The 12,444-nt window shown below is 50.7% G+C and overlaps 1 long non-coding RNA gene across 1 annotated transcript in view; it reads right to left on the reverse strand.

The window, feature by feature from the left end:
• Positions 1-6,995, reverse strand: part of LOC134943979 (uncharacterized) — a 32,034-nt gene extending 25,039 nt beyond the window's left edge. The window contains exon 1 of the long non-coding RNA XR_010181839.1: positions 6,904-6,995. This is a non-coding gene — a long non-coding RNA (uncharacterized LOC134943979). The remainder of the gene's footprint in view (positions 1-6,903) is intronic.
• Positions 6,996-12,444: the final 5,449 nt, after the last annotated feature.

Here is a 12,444-nt window from a genome sequence, read left to right on the forward strand (position 1 = left end):
ATCCACTCTGCACGCAGGTGAGTTCGCTTCTTCTCCCCTTAGTCCCTCGATGCAGTGAGCCTGTTGCCAGCAGGTCTCACTGAAAATAAAAAACCTAAACTAAAACTTTCACTAAGAAGCTCAGGAGAGCCCCTAGTGTGCACCCTTCTCGTTCGGGCACAGAGATCTAACTGAGGCTTGGAGGAGGGTCATAGGGGGAGGAGCCAGTGCACACCAGATAGTCCTAAAGCTTTCTTTAGATGTGCCCAGTCTCCTGCGGAGCCGCTATTCCCCATGGTCCTTACGGAGTCCCCAGCATCCACTTAGGACGTTAGAGAAATACCAGTTTGTGTGAGCTAACTATATCTCGTGGAATCATAAATCAATCAAATAGTATGATCAAATTATGTATCATAGTATTGAGTAGTCTCCTTCTGCTCTGTAGTATAATGTAATATAACTTAAAGCTTCCCCATGAGACACGGAGTGATAACGGATATTACTGACGCTCTGTAACAGGTGTGGGGATATTACTATAACTAGTCCCCTGTCCACCTTATATATCGATAAGAAGGATGATTAATATATTAATTTGTATTATGCTATAGTTATTTTCAGTGCGGGTTCACCTGTACTGGATGCGTGAATCACTCAATGTCTGTTTGTATTGCACATTCAGTGTGCAGCTGCATATCCCTCACATACACAGTAAATAAGGTTGTAATTGTAAGGAACATTACCCTCAATTTGATATATGTTACTCGTGTTATCAAATATATTGTGTATTTGTAATATGCAAATCTCAATTTGGAGGGCTCCGTGCCTGTGCCCGCAATTTAAATGGGTCAGGCAGAGAAAGCGCTTGCAAGTTGTGTCTCCTTAAACTCAGTATCTAACATAAGGGGCAAATATGTATAGGAGAACAAGGTAAACACAAATTGCTAATATAATAGTTGAGAAGTGGTGTTCTAATATACCTGTATTACACATTAATTGTTTCCCAGCGTTGTGCCCTCTAAATTAGACCGTAGAATCCACAGTATATAGTATAGTGGTATGATGGTATTCGTGACAGCACAGTGTAGTGATACTATAAACAAGGGTTATGTTCCTACACACGGGAATCGGAATTTAGCTTTCACTGACCATCACTGTACATTTAACTCTGGCTGCAGGTTTGTAGAACTTTAACAAAATTGATATACGCTGATGGTATCTTTTACCCTGCCTGTTAATACATATAGCTGAGCTTTAACAGGTGTTGAAATTGAGAGTAACACATTTTTTATATAGACAGGTAGGACACTAGGCTGAGGTCCTACGCACGTTTCGCATATTAGCTTTATCAAGGTAACCGGAGGCAGCCTGCTACCAATCAAGATGCATCGCGGGAATTTCAAAATTAATTGAACGCCAGGGTCCTTTGTAATCCATTCTTGGAATGAGTGGAAGTAGAGGGAACACATACACTGACTGGAACACCCACGGTGTCACCAGGGCATCCACCGCCACTGCCTGTGGGTCTCTCGACCTGGGACAGTACCTCCGAAGTTTCTTGTTGAGACGCGAGGCCATCATGTCTATTTTGAGGTACGCCCCAACGACTGGTCACCTCTGCGAACACCTCCGGATGGAGGCCCCATTCTCCTGGATGGAGATCATGTCTGCTGAGGAAGTCCGCTTCCCAGTTGTCTACTCCCGGAATGAAGATTGCTGACATCGCGCCACCGCGTGCCTTTCTGCCCAGAGGAGGATTTTTGTTACCTCTGACATCGCAGCCCTCCTCTTCGTTCCGCCTTGTCAGTTTATGTAGGCTACCGTCGTTACATTGTCCAACTGCACCTGAATGGCCTGACCTTGCAGAAGGTGTGCCGCTTGTAGAAGCCCGTTGTACAAGTCTCTTAGTTCCAGGATGTTTATTGGAAGAAGGGATTCCTGACTTGACCACCATCCTTGGAAGGTTTCCCCTTGGGTGACCGCTCCCCAACCTCTGAGACTTGCATCCGTGGTTAGAAAGATCCAGTTCTGAACCCCAAACCTGCGGCCCTCCAGAAGGTGACACATTTGCAGCCACCAGAGGAGTGAAATCCTTGCTTTTGGCGACACACGTATTCTCTGGTGCATGTGAAGGTGAGATCCCGAGCATTGGTCTAGGAGATACAGTTCGAATGACAGAGCATGAAATCTTCCATACAGAAGAGGCAACCATCTTCCCCAGAAGGTGAATGCACTGATGAACCAATACCCGGGCAGGCTTCAAGACATCCCGGACCATAGACTGTATCACCAACGCTTTCTCCACCGGTAGAAACACCCTCTGCACCTCCGTGTCGAGGATCATCCCCAGGAAAGACAGTCTCCTTGTCGGCTCCAGATGTGAATTTGGAAGGTTCAGAATCCAACCATGTTCCCTGAGCAGACGAGTCGTGACAGCAATGGACTGTAACAACTTCTCCCTGGACGATGCCTTTATCAGCAGATCGTCCAGATATTGAATTATGTTCACTCCTTGTCTGCGGAGAACCATCATCTCTGCCATCACCTTGGTGAACACCCTTGGTGCCGTGGAGAGACTGAATGGCAGTGTCTGGAACTGAAAGTGATTGTCTAACAGTGCAAGCCTGAGATAAGCCTGATGCGGCGACCAAATGGGAATGTGGAGGTACGCATCCTTGATGTCCAGGGACACCAAACACTCCCCTCCTCCAGACCTGAGATCACCGCTCTCAGAGACTCCATTTTGAATTTGAACTCCCTTAGATAAGGGTTTAACGATTTCAAGTTCAAAATGGGCCTGACCGAACCATCCGACTTCGGTACCACGAAAAGGTTCTAATAGTAACCCTTGTTTAGCTGATGAAGTGGAATTGGAACAATGACCTCTGACTTTTCCAATTTTTGGATGGCTTCCTGTAGGATAGCCCTGTCTGCCAGTAAAGCTGGCAAGCCTGATTTGAAGAATCGGTGAGGTGGGAGATCTTGAAGCTCCAGTCTGTACCCAGGGATCCAGGCCGGACGACACAGAGACGTGGCTGAAAAATCTGAGTCTTGCTCCCACCTGACTGTCCTCCAGGCTGTGTGGTCCACCGTCATGTTGAGGATTTTGACGTACCAGAAGTAGGCTTCTGGTCCTGGGAACCCGCGGTTGCCGTGGAAATCTACGCATCCAACGTTTCCCCAAATAGAGCCTGACCTGTGTAGGGTAGGTTCTCCGCACTTTTCCTGGATTACGCGTCAGCAGACCATTGTCGTAGCCAGAGTCCCCTGCAAGCTGAGACAGACATGGAAGATATCCTTGCATTCAGCGTAACCAGGTCCTTCATGGATTCCACCATGAACCCCGCAGAATCCTGTATGTTACATAAAAACAGTTCAATGTCACTTCTACCCATTGTATCCAAATCCTCTAGTAATGTGTCTGACCACTTTACTATGGCTTTAGAAATCCATGCACAGGCAATAGTGGGCATTAATGCCACTCCTGAAGCAGTGTATATGGATTTGAGCGTAGTGTCAATCTTACGATCAGCCGGTTCTTTTAACATGGTAGATCCATGGACAGGTAAAACCACCTTTTTTAACAGCCTGGAGACAGATGCGTCAACTATGGGAGGGGTCTCCCAACTCTTCCTATCCTCTTCAGGGAAGGGAAAAGCAACCAGAACCCTTTTTGGGATCTGGAATTTTTTCTCCTGGTCTTCCCAGGACTTAACAAATATAGCGTTTCATTCTTAGGATGCAGGGAAGGTTAGCGAGGCTTTCTTATTATCTGTGAAGTAAGCCTCCTCAACCTGCTCAGGTGTTGTATCAGAAATGTTTAACAACTCTAATGGCCTCAATCATCAGCTGCACCCTCTTTGCAAGGGGTGCCGCCCCCTCAACATATCCCTGTCACCGTCTGCTGTGTCAGAGTCGGTATCAGTGTCATCGTGCATAATCTGGGCAAGTGCACGTTTCTGTGGGTATATGCTAGGGGATATTGCAGGAATAGGGAAAGAACCTGACCAAAATGCCATAGACTTCTTTAAAACCTCAGTTTCAGTCTCAGTATGGGCTACCCTGGTAGAGATCTGAGAGATTATTCCTTTAATAGAAGTCAGCCATTCAGGCTCAGTAACAGGAATCTGAGACAATACATTACATTCCTGGGTACAGGGGATGGACTCCTCTGGAGAAGAAGCGTCCTCTGCAGCATACGACACAGAGTCCATGGACATGGCTATGTGGGAAACATACACCAACACAGACACACAGGGAAATGTCAGACATAGTTTCCCCCCAAATTCTTCAGAGAAGCACAGAGCTTGAAGCCAGCACACACACACAGCGCTTCCCTAGGTAGATATACCACAACTACCTAGCGCTGACTGTGCACCTTAATAGACTACACAGTAATTACACAGCCCCTCCCCCCTCTACAACCCCCTGGTACCGCACAGGATAGCTGGAGTTGCTTGGAGTGACAGCTCTCCCTGTCAGCGTCTCTGTACAGGATCTGTAGGCAGGAAAATGGCGCTGGCGAGCTGCTGGGTCCACTCTGAGGAGAAGCTCCGCCCCCTGAACATGGCGCTGCTGCCCACACTTTACATCTTTATACTAGCCAGAGGTATGGTGCTGGCAGAGTTACCGAGGTCCCTGACAGCCTTGATGACCAGTGTAGGGTATACTCGCTGGCTCAGGGCGACCCCCATAGCGCCGCACAGTGTACTGCTGAGCCTCCGGAGCGCGGGTCATACCGCGCTCCCACCCTATTGCTGCCAGGGGGGGCGCGTGCTGCGGGAGTGAGCGGTCGCCTGGGGCAGGGAACGATCATCACCCTCAGGAGCTCAGTGTCCAGTCAGCGGAGATAGTGGCTTAGACCCCGCAGGGCGGACACAACCCCCCCCCCCCCCCCTCCCCCTCCCCCTCCCCCCTCAGTCCCAGCAGCCTCCCTGTAAAATAAAAACTCTAAGATAAACTTTCTCTAAGAAAGTTCTGTAGAGCTCCCCTAGCTGTGACCGGCTCCTCCGGCACATTTTCTACACTGAGTCTGGTAGGAGGGGCATAGAGGGAGGAGCCAGCCCACACTCTCAAACTCTTAAAGTGCCAGTGGCTGCTAGTGGACCATCTATACCCCATGGTACTAATGTGGACCTCAGCATCCTCTATGACGTAAGAGAAAGGTTGACAATCAATAGGTTAACCACTATTAGTCGACATGCATCAGGGCGACACGGTGAAAAGGCCGCCACAACATATGGTTGACATGAGTTTGTCACTATTACAGTTTTATATCGTTGTGATACTTTCCCGTCCACGTGGATCAGGATTGGGAACGGTAACCTGTGCTGAGCGCTGCAGCAGTGGAGCGAGACACCTTGCACGAAACACAGCGAGTGAAAAGAGCCGTGCGAGGGGACGCGGTGCACTAACCGGGGGCCCACCTACTACAAGCTAAACACCGACACCCCAAACACATAACGCAGACCTGTTTCTCAGGTTCAATTTATGCAAGTCATCCTAAACACTGCTGACCTAGTGACCTGTGTGTGCGTGTGTGTGTCTATCTACTCACACTGTGGGGCTGGTGCTCACACTCACTACACTCACACTGAGGGGCTGGTGCTCACACTCACTACACTCACACTGAGGGGCTGGTGCTCACACTCACTACACTCACACTGAGGGGCTGGTTCTCACACTCACTACACTCACACTGAGGGGCTGGTGCTCACACTCACTACACTCACACTGAGGGGCTGGTTCTCACACTCACTACACTCACACTGAGGGGCTGGTGCTCACACTCACTACACTCACACTGTGGGGCTGGTGCTCACACTCACACTGTGGGGCTGGTGCTCACACTCACACTGTGGGGCTGGTGCTCACACTCACTACTCACACTGAGGGGCTGGTGCTCACACTCACTACACTCACACTGTGGGGCTGGTGCTCACACTCACACTGTGGGGCTGGTGCTCACACTCTCTACTCACACTGAGAGGGTGGTGCTCACACTCACTACTCACACTGAGGGGCTGGTGCTCACACTCACTACTCACACTGAGGGGCTGGTGCTCACACTGAGGGGCTGGCACTCACACTGTGGGGCTGGTGCTCACACTCACTACACACACACTGTGGGGCTGGTGCTCACACTCACTACACACACACTGTGGGGCTGGTGCTCACACTCACACTGATAGGGTGGTGCTCACACTCACTACACTCACACTGAGAGGGTGGTGCTCACACTCACTACACTCACACTGAGAGGGTGGTGCTCACACTCACTACACTCACACTGAGAGGGTGGTGCTCACACTCACTACACTCACACTGAGAGGGTGGTGCTCACACTCACTACACTCACACTGAGAGGGTGGTGCTCACACTCACTACACTCACACTGAGAGGGAGGTGCTCACACTCACTACTCACACTGAGAGGGTGGTGCTCACACTCACTACTCACACTGAGAGGGTGGTGCTCACACTCACTACTCACACTGAGAGGGTGGTGCTCACACTGAGGGGCTGGCACTCACACCGAGGGGATGATGATCACACTCACTACTCACACTGTGGGGCTGGTGCTCACACTCACTACTCACACTGTGGGGCTGGTGCTCACACTCACACTGGGGGGCTGGTGCTCACACTCACTACTCACACTGTGGGGCTGGTGCTCACACTCACTACTCACACTGTGGGGCTGGTGCTCACACTCACTACTCACACTGGGGGGCTGGTGCTCACACTCACTACTCACACTGTGGGGCTGGTGCTCACACTCACTACTCACACTGTGGGGCTGGTGCTCACACTCACTACACACACTGTGGGGCTGGTGCTCACACTCACTACACACACTGTGGGGCTGGTGCTCACACTCACTACTCACACTGTGGGGCTGGTGCTCACACTCACTACTCACACTTACACTCACTGAGGTGTTGGTGGTGCCACGTGGAAGGATGAGCCGCGCTGATTGGTGGAGACAGTCATGTGACATCTGTGTTGACCTGCTGACTAGTTTTCAGCCGCGGCGCACATGATACGTCACATCCGGAAGGGGCGGGAGCCTGAGCGGAAATGTTTATAGGGAAACCAGGCACCGAGTGACGTCATCACCGGTTGCTTAATGTGATTACTATCGTCACTGTGATGTCAGAGAAGGACAGAGCGCGTCATCACCGCCGGAGGGCGCTCATCTACCGGTCTGTCACCTGTATATGTCATATATACCCACTGTACCCCTATATGTGTCCTGTATACCCACACCTGTCCTATATATACCCACTGTACCCCTATATGTGTCCTGTATACCCACACCTGTCCTATATATACCCACTGTACCCCTATATGTGTCCTGTATACCCACACCTGTCCTATATATACCCACTGTACCCCTATATGTGTCCTGTATACCCACACCTGTCCTATATATACCCACTGTACCCCTATATGTGTCCTGTATACCCACACCTGTCCTATATATACCCACTGTACCCCTATATGTGTCCTGTATACCCACACCTGTCTTATATATACCCACTGTACCGCTATATGTGTCCTGTATACCCACACCTGTCCTATATGTACCCACTGTACCCCTATATGTGTCCTGTATACCCACACCTGTCCTATATGTACCCACTGTACCCCTATATGTGTCCTGTATACCCACACCTGTCCTATATGTACCCACTGCGCCCCTATATGTGTCCTGTATACCCACACCTGTCCTATATGTACCCACTGCGCCCCTATATGTGCCCTGTATACCCACACCTGTCCTATGTGTACCCACTGTGCCCCTATATGTGCCCTGTATACCCACACCTGTCCTATATGTACCCACTGTGCCCCTATATGTGCCCTGTATACCCACACCTGTCCTATATGTACCCACTGTGCCCCTATATGTGCCCTGTATACCCACACCTGTCCTATATGTACCCACTGTGCCCCTATATGTGCCCTGTATACCCACACCTGTCCTATATGTACCCACTGTGCCCCTATATGTGCCCTGTATACCCACACCTGTCCTATATGTACCCACTGTGCCCCTATATGTGCCCTGTATACCCACACCTGTCCTATATGTACCCACTGTGCCCCTATATGTGCCCTGTATACCCACACCTGTCCTATATGTACCCACTGTGCCCCTATATGTGTCCTGTATACCCACACCTGTCCTATATGTACCCACTGTACCCCTATATGTGTCCTGTATACCCACACATGTCCTATATATACCCACTGTACCCCTATATGTGTCCTGTATACCCACACCTGTCCTATATATACCCACTGTACCCCTATCTGTCCTACATGTACACTGTGTGCCCCCTATGTGTGTCCTGTATACCAACATCTGTCCTATATATACCCACTCTACCCCTATGTGTGTCCTGTATACCCACACCTGTCCTATATATACACCCACTGTACCCCTATATGTGTCCGGTATACCCACACATGTCCTATATGTACCCACTGTACCCCTATGTGTGTCCGGTATAACCACACCTGTCCTATATATACCCACTGTACCCCTATATGTACCCTGTATACCCACACCTGTCCTATATGTACCCACTGCGCCCCTATATGTGCCCTGTATACCCACACCTGTCCTACATGTACCCACTGCGCCCCTATATGTGCCCTGTATACCCACACCTGTCCTTCTTGTACCCACTGCGCCCCTATATGTGCCCTGTATACCCACACCTGTCCTATATCTACCCACTGCGCCCCTATGTCTGTCCTGTATGCTCACACCTGTCCTACATGTACCCACTGTACCCCTATCTGCCCAACATGTACCCTGTGTGCCCCCTATGTGTGTCCTGTATACCCACATCTGTCCTATATGTACCCACTGTACCCCTATCTGCCCAACATGTACACTGTGTGCCCCTATGTGTCCTGTATACCCACATCTGTCCTATATGTACCCACTGTACCCCTATCTGCCCTACATGTACCCTGTGTGCCCCCTATGTGTGTCCTGTATACCCACATCTGTCCTATATATACCCACTGTACCCAAATCTGTCCTACATGTACCCTGTGTGCCCCTATATGTGTCCTGTATACCCACATCTGTCATATATACCCACCGTATCCCTATATGTGTCCTGTATACCCACATCTGTCCTATATGTACCCACTGCACCCCTATATTTGTCCTGTATACCCACATCTGTCCTATATATACCCACTGTACCCCTATATCTGTCCTGTATACCCACATCTGTCCTATATATACCCACTGTACCCCTATATTTGTCCTGTATACCCACTTCTGTCCTATATGTACCCACTGTACCTCTATCTGTCCTACATGTATCCTGTGTGCCCTCTATATGTGTCCTGTATACCCACATCTGTCCTATATATACCCACTGTACCCCTATCCCGCCCCAGTCACAGAATGGAGTTTAGGTTACATGGGATCTGGCAAATTAGGGTATTCCCACTTACCGTCTGTAACCACCTGTTACTGACTCCACCCACAACGCAGTGGTCGGGTACTACGCTGCCACCACCAGACTCCTCCTCGCCATGGCGTCTGGAACCACGGTTCTGGTCCGCCTCCTTCCGCCGGCACCTGAAAACCGCTGGCTGCTATGTATGCGTCATACTACTTGCCACACCTCCTGTCTGGCGTCAGATGTCCCCCACTGGTCCTAGACCAGATCCAGTATGGTAGCCTGGCAGAGGGTTGAACTTGGAGACGCTAGGTCCCCCTGGACAGACGAAGAACGGAGCTATGTTTGGCATACCCCTGCAGGTCACAAGATGAAGAGATCCTCTTGAGGCGGATGATGTTTATTTGCCCAAATAGTTCTGAAAAGATGTTCACAGCAGAATGAAAGTGGTATAATACACTCTCACACAGGGCTGCTGCCCTCCTTTTATCTTACTCCAATACACATACCACAGGGGGTAAGCCCGGGGTAAGCCCACCCTGAGCCCTATCCATCCAATCAGGATATTCTACAACCTATAAATAAATAGATTACATTTTAGAAGTAGAGAATGACTACAGGAAGCAATTTCCTCCTTCCTGTCACACACAACGTTTGCTGGAGTTTACACTTCACCTGTGATACATTTGTCACATAGATTCAAAATACGGTTTGTATTTGATTACGCAAACAAATGTTCCTCATTCTTCCTGCATACACCATACAGGATTCATAGATCAATCAAACCAGCTACATAAATAAATACAGGTTCCAAACTTAATCGGACACCTCACATATGGAATAAGGACCCCCCCATGATTAACGCCTTTGTCTGAGGAACTCACACTCCCAGCCATTACCTGCCGGGCACTGTCCAACATCAAAAGGTTTTCGGCCACAGACGCGTTATGTACATATAACACAGTCACTGTAATTAGTACATCGCGGTGGGGATGGTGTTTATATCTTTTATGTTTCATACATCTGTTGGTTTTATCTTTAAGCTAATCTATATCTCACCTGCTTTTCTTGTTTCATTACAGTCCTTCAAGTGATTCCCCCGCCACACATCCCGTCCAACAGAATGACACCAGTCCTGCAAAACCTAGGGGGCCCAGAGGTCTTGTGGCATCTCCACTGGAGAGCGAGACCAGGAGGTTACTGTCTGTGCAGGAGGTGGGTGCCCTGCAGAGGAGGAGGGGGGCCCTGACCTGATAGGGGGCCCAGAGGTCTTGTGGCATCTCCACTGGAGAGCGAGACCAGGAGGTTACTGTCTGTGCAGGAGGTGGGTGCCCTGCAGAGGAGGAGGGAGGCCCTGACCTGATAGGGGGCCCAGAGGTCTTGTGGCATCTCCACTGGAGAGCGAGACCAGGAGGTTACTGTCTGTGCAGGAGGTGGGTGCCCTGCAGAGGAGGAGGGGGGCCCTGACCTGATAGGGGGCCCAGAGGTCTTGTGGCATCTCCACTGGAGAGCGAGACCAGGTGGTTACTGTCTGTGCAGTTATGAAGGGGTAAGAGGACAGTGTATGATGCTTGGGGCAGTTATGAAGGGGTAAGAGGTCAGTGTATTATGCTTGGGGGCAGTTATGAAGGGGTAAGAGGACAGTATGATGCTTGGGGGCAGTTATGAAGCGGTAAGAGGACAGTATGATGTTTGGGGGCAATTATGAAGCGGTAAGAGGACGGTGTATTATGCTTGGGGCAGTTATGAAGGGGTAAGAGGACAGTGTATGATGCCTGGGGGCAGTTATAAAGGGGTAAGAGGACAGTGTATTATGCTTGGGGGCAGTTATGAAGGGGTAAGAGGACAGTGTATGATGCCTGGGGGCAGTTATGAAGGGGTATGAGGTCAGTGTATGATGCCTTGGGGCAGTTCTGAAGCTATTGCTGCTTGAGTGCGGTGGTACTGGGGCGTGTTACAGAGCTACCGTGTAATGATGGGTAACACTGAACAGCGTATCTCGCCTTCATAGCGCACACAGGAAAACCGTATTTGTGGGTTTAGTGTCCTGTCAGGATGTATCTGAGGGGATTGGGAGAAAGGCGGATGTTACGGTCACAGGGAGGGGATTGGGAGAAAGGCGGATGTTACGGTCACAGGGAGGGGATTGGGAGAAAGGCGGAAGTTCCGGGCACAGGGAGGGGATTGGGAAAAAGGCGGATGTTCCGGGCACAGGGAGGGGTTTGGGAGAAAGGCGGATGTTCCGGGCACAGGGAGTGGATTGGGAGAAAGGCGGATGTTGTGGTCACTGTGAGGGGATTGGGAGAAAGGCGGATGTTACGGGCACAGGGAGGGGATTGGGAGAAAGGCGGATGTTCCGGTTACAGGGAGGGGATTGGGAGAAAGGCGGATGGTACTGTCACAGAGAGGGGATTGGGAGAAAGGCGGATGTTACGGACACGGGGAGGGGACTGTGAGAAAGGCGGATGTTAGTCACGGGGAGGGGATTGGGAGAAAGGCGGATGTTGCGGTCACGGGGAGGGGATTGGGAGAAAGGCGGTTGTTGCGGTCACAGGGAGGGGATTGGGAGAAAGACGGATGGTACGGTCACAGGGAGGGGATTGGGAGAAAGGCGGATGGTACGGTCACAGGGAGGGGATTTGGAGAAAGGCGGATGTTACGGGCACAGGGAGGGGATTTGGAGAAAGGCGGATGTTACGGGCACAGGGAGGGGATTGGGAGAAAGGCGGATGGTACGGGCAAAGGGAGGGGATTGGGAGAAAGGCAGATGTTACGGGCACAGGGAGGGGATTGGGAGAAAGGCAGATGTTACGGGCACAGGGAGGGGATTGGGAGAAAGGCAGATGTTGCGGTCACAGGGAGGGGATTGGGAGAAAGGCGGATGGTACGGTCACAGGGAGGGGATTTGGAGAAAGGCGGATGTTACGGGCACATAGAGGGGATTGGGAGAAAGGCGGATGTTGCGGTCACAGGGAGGGGATTGGGAGAAAGGTGGATGGTACGGGCAAAGGGAGGGGATTGGGAGAAAGGCGGAT

This window comes from Pseudophryne corroboree, chromosome 7 (genome assembly GCF_028390025.1).
Source record: "Pseudophryne corroboree isolate aPseCor3 chromosome 7, aPseCor3.hap2, whole genome shotgun sequence".
In the NCBI taxonomy this organism is placed as follows: Eukaryota; Metazoa; Chordata; class Amphibia; order Anura; family Myobatrachidae; genus Pseudophryne; species Pseudophryne corroboree.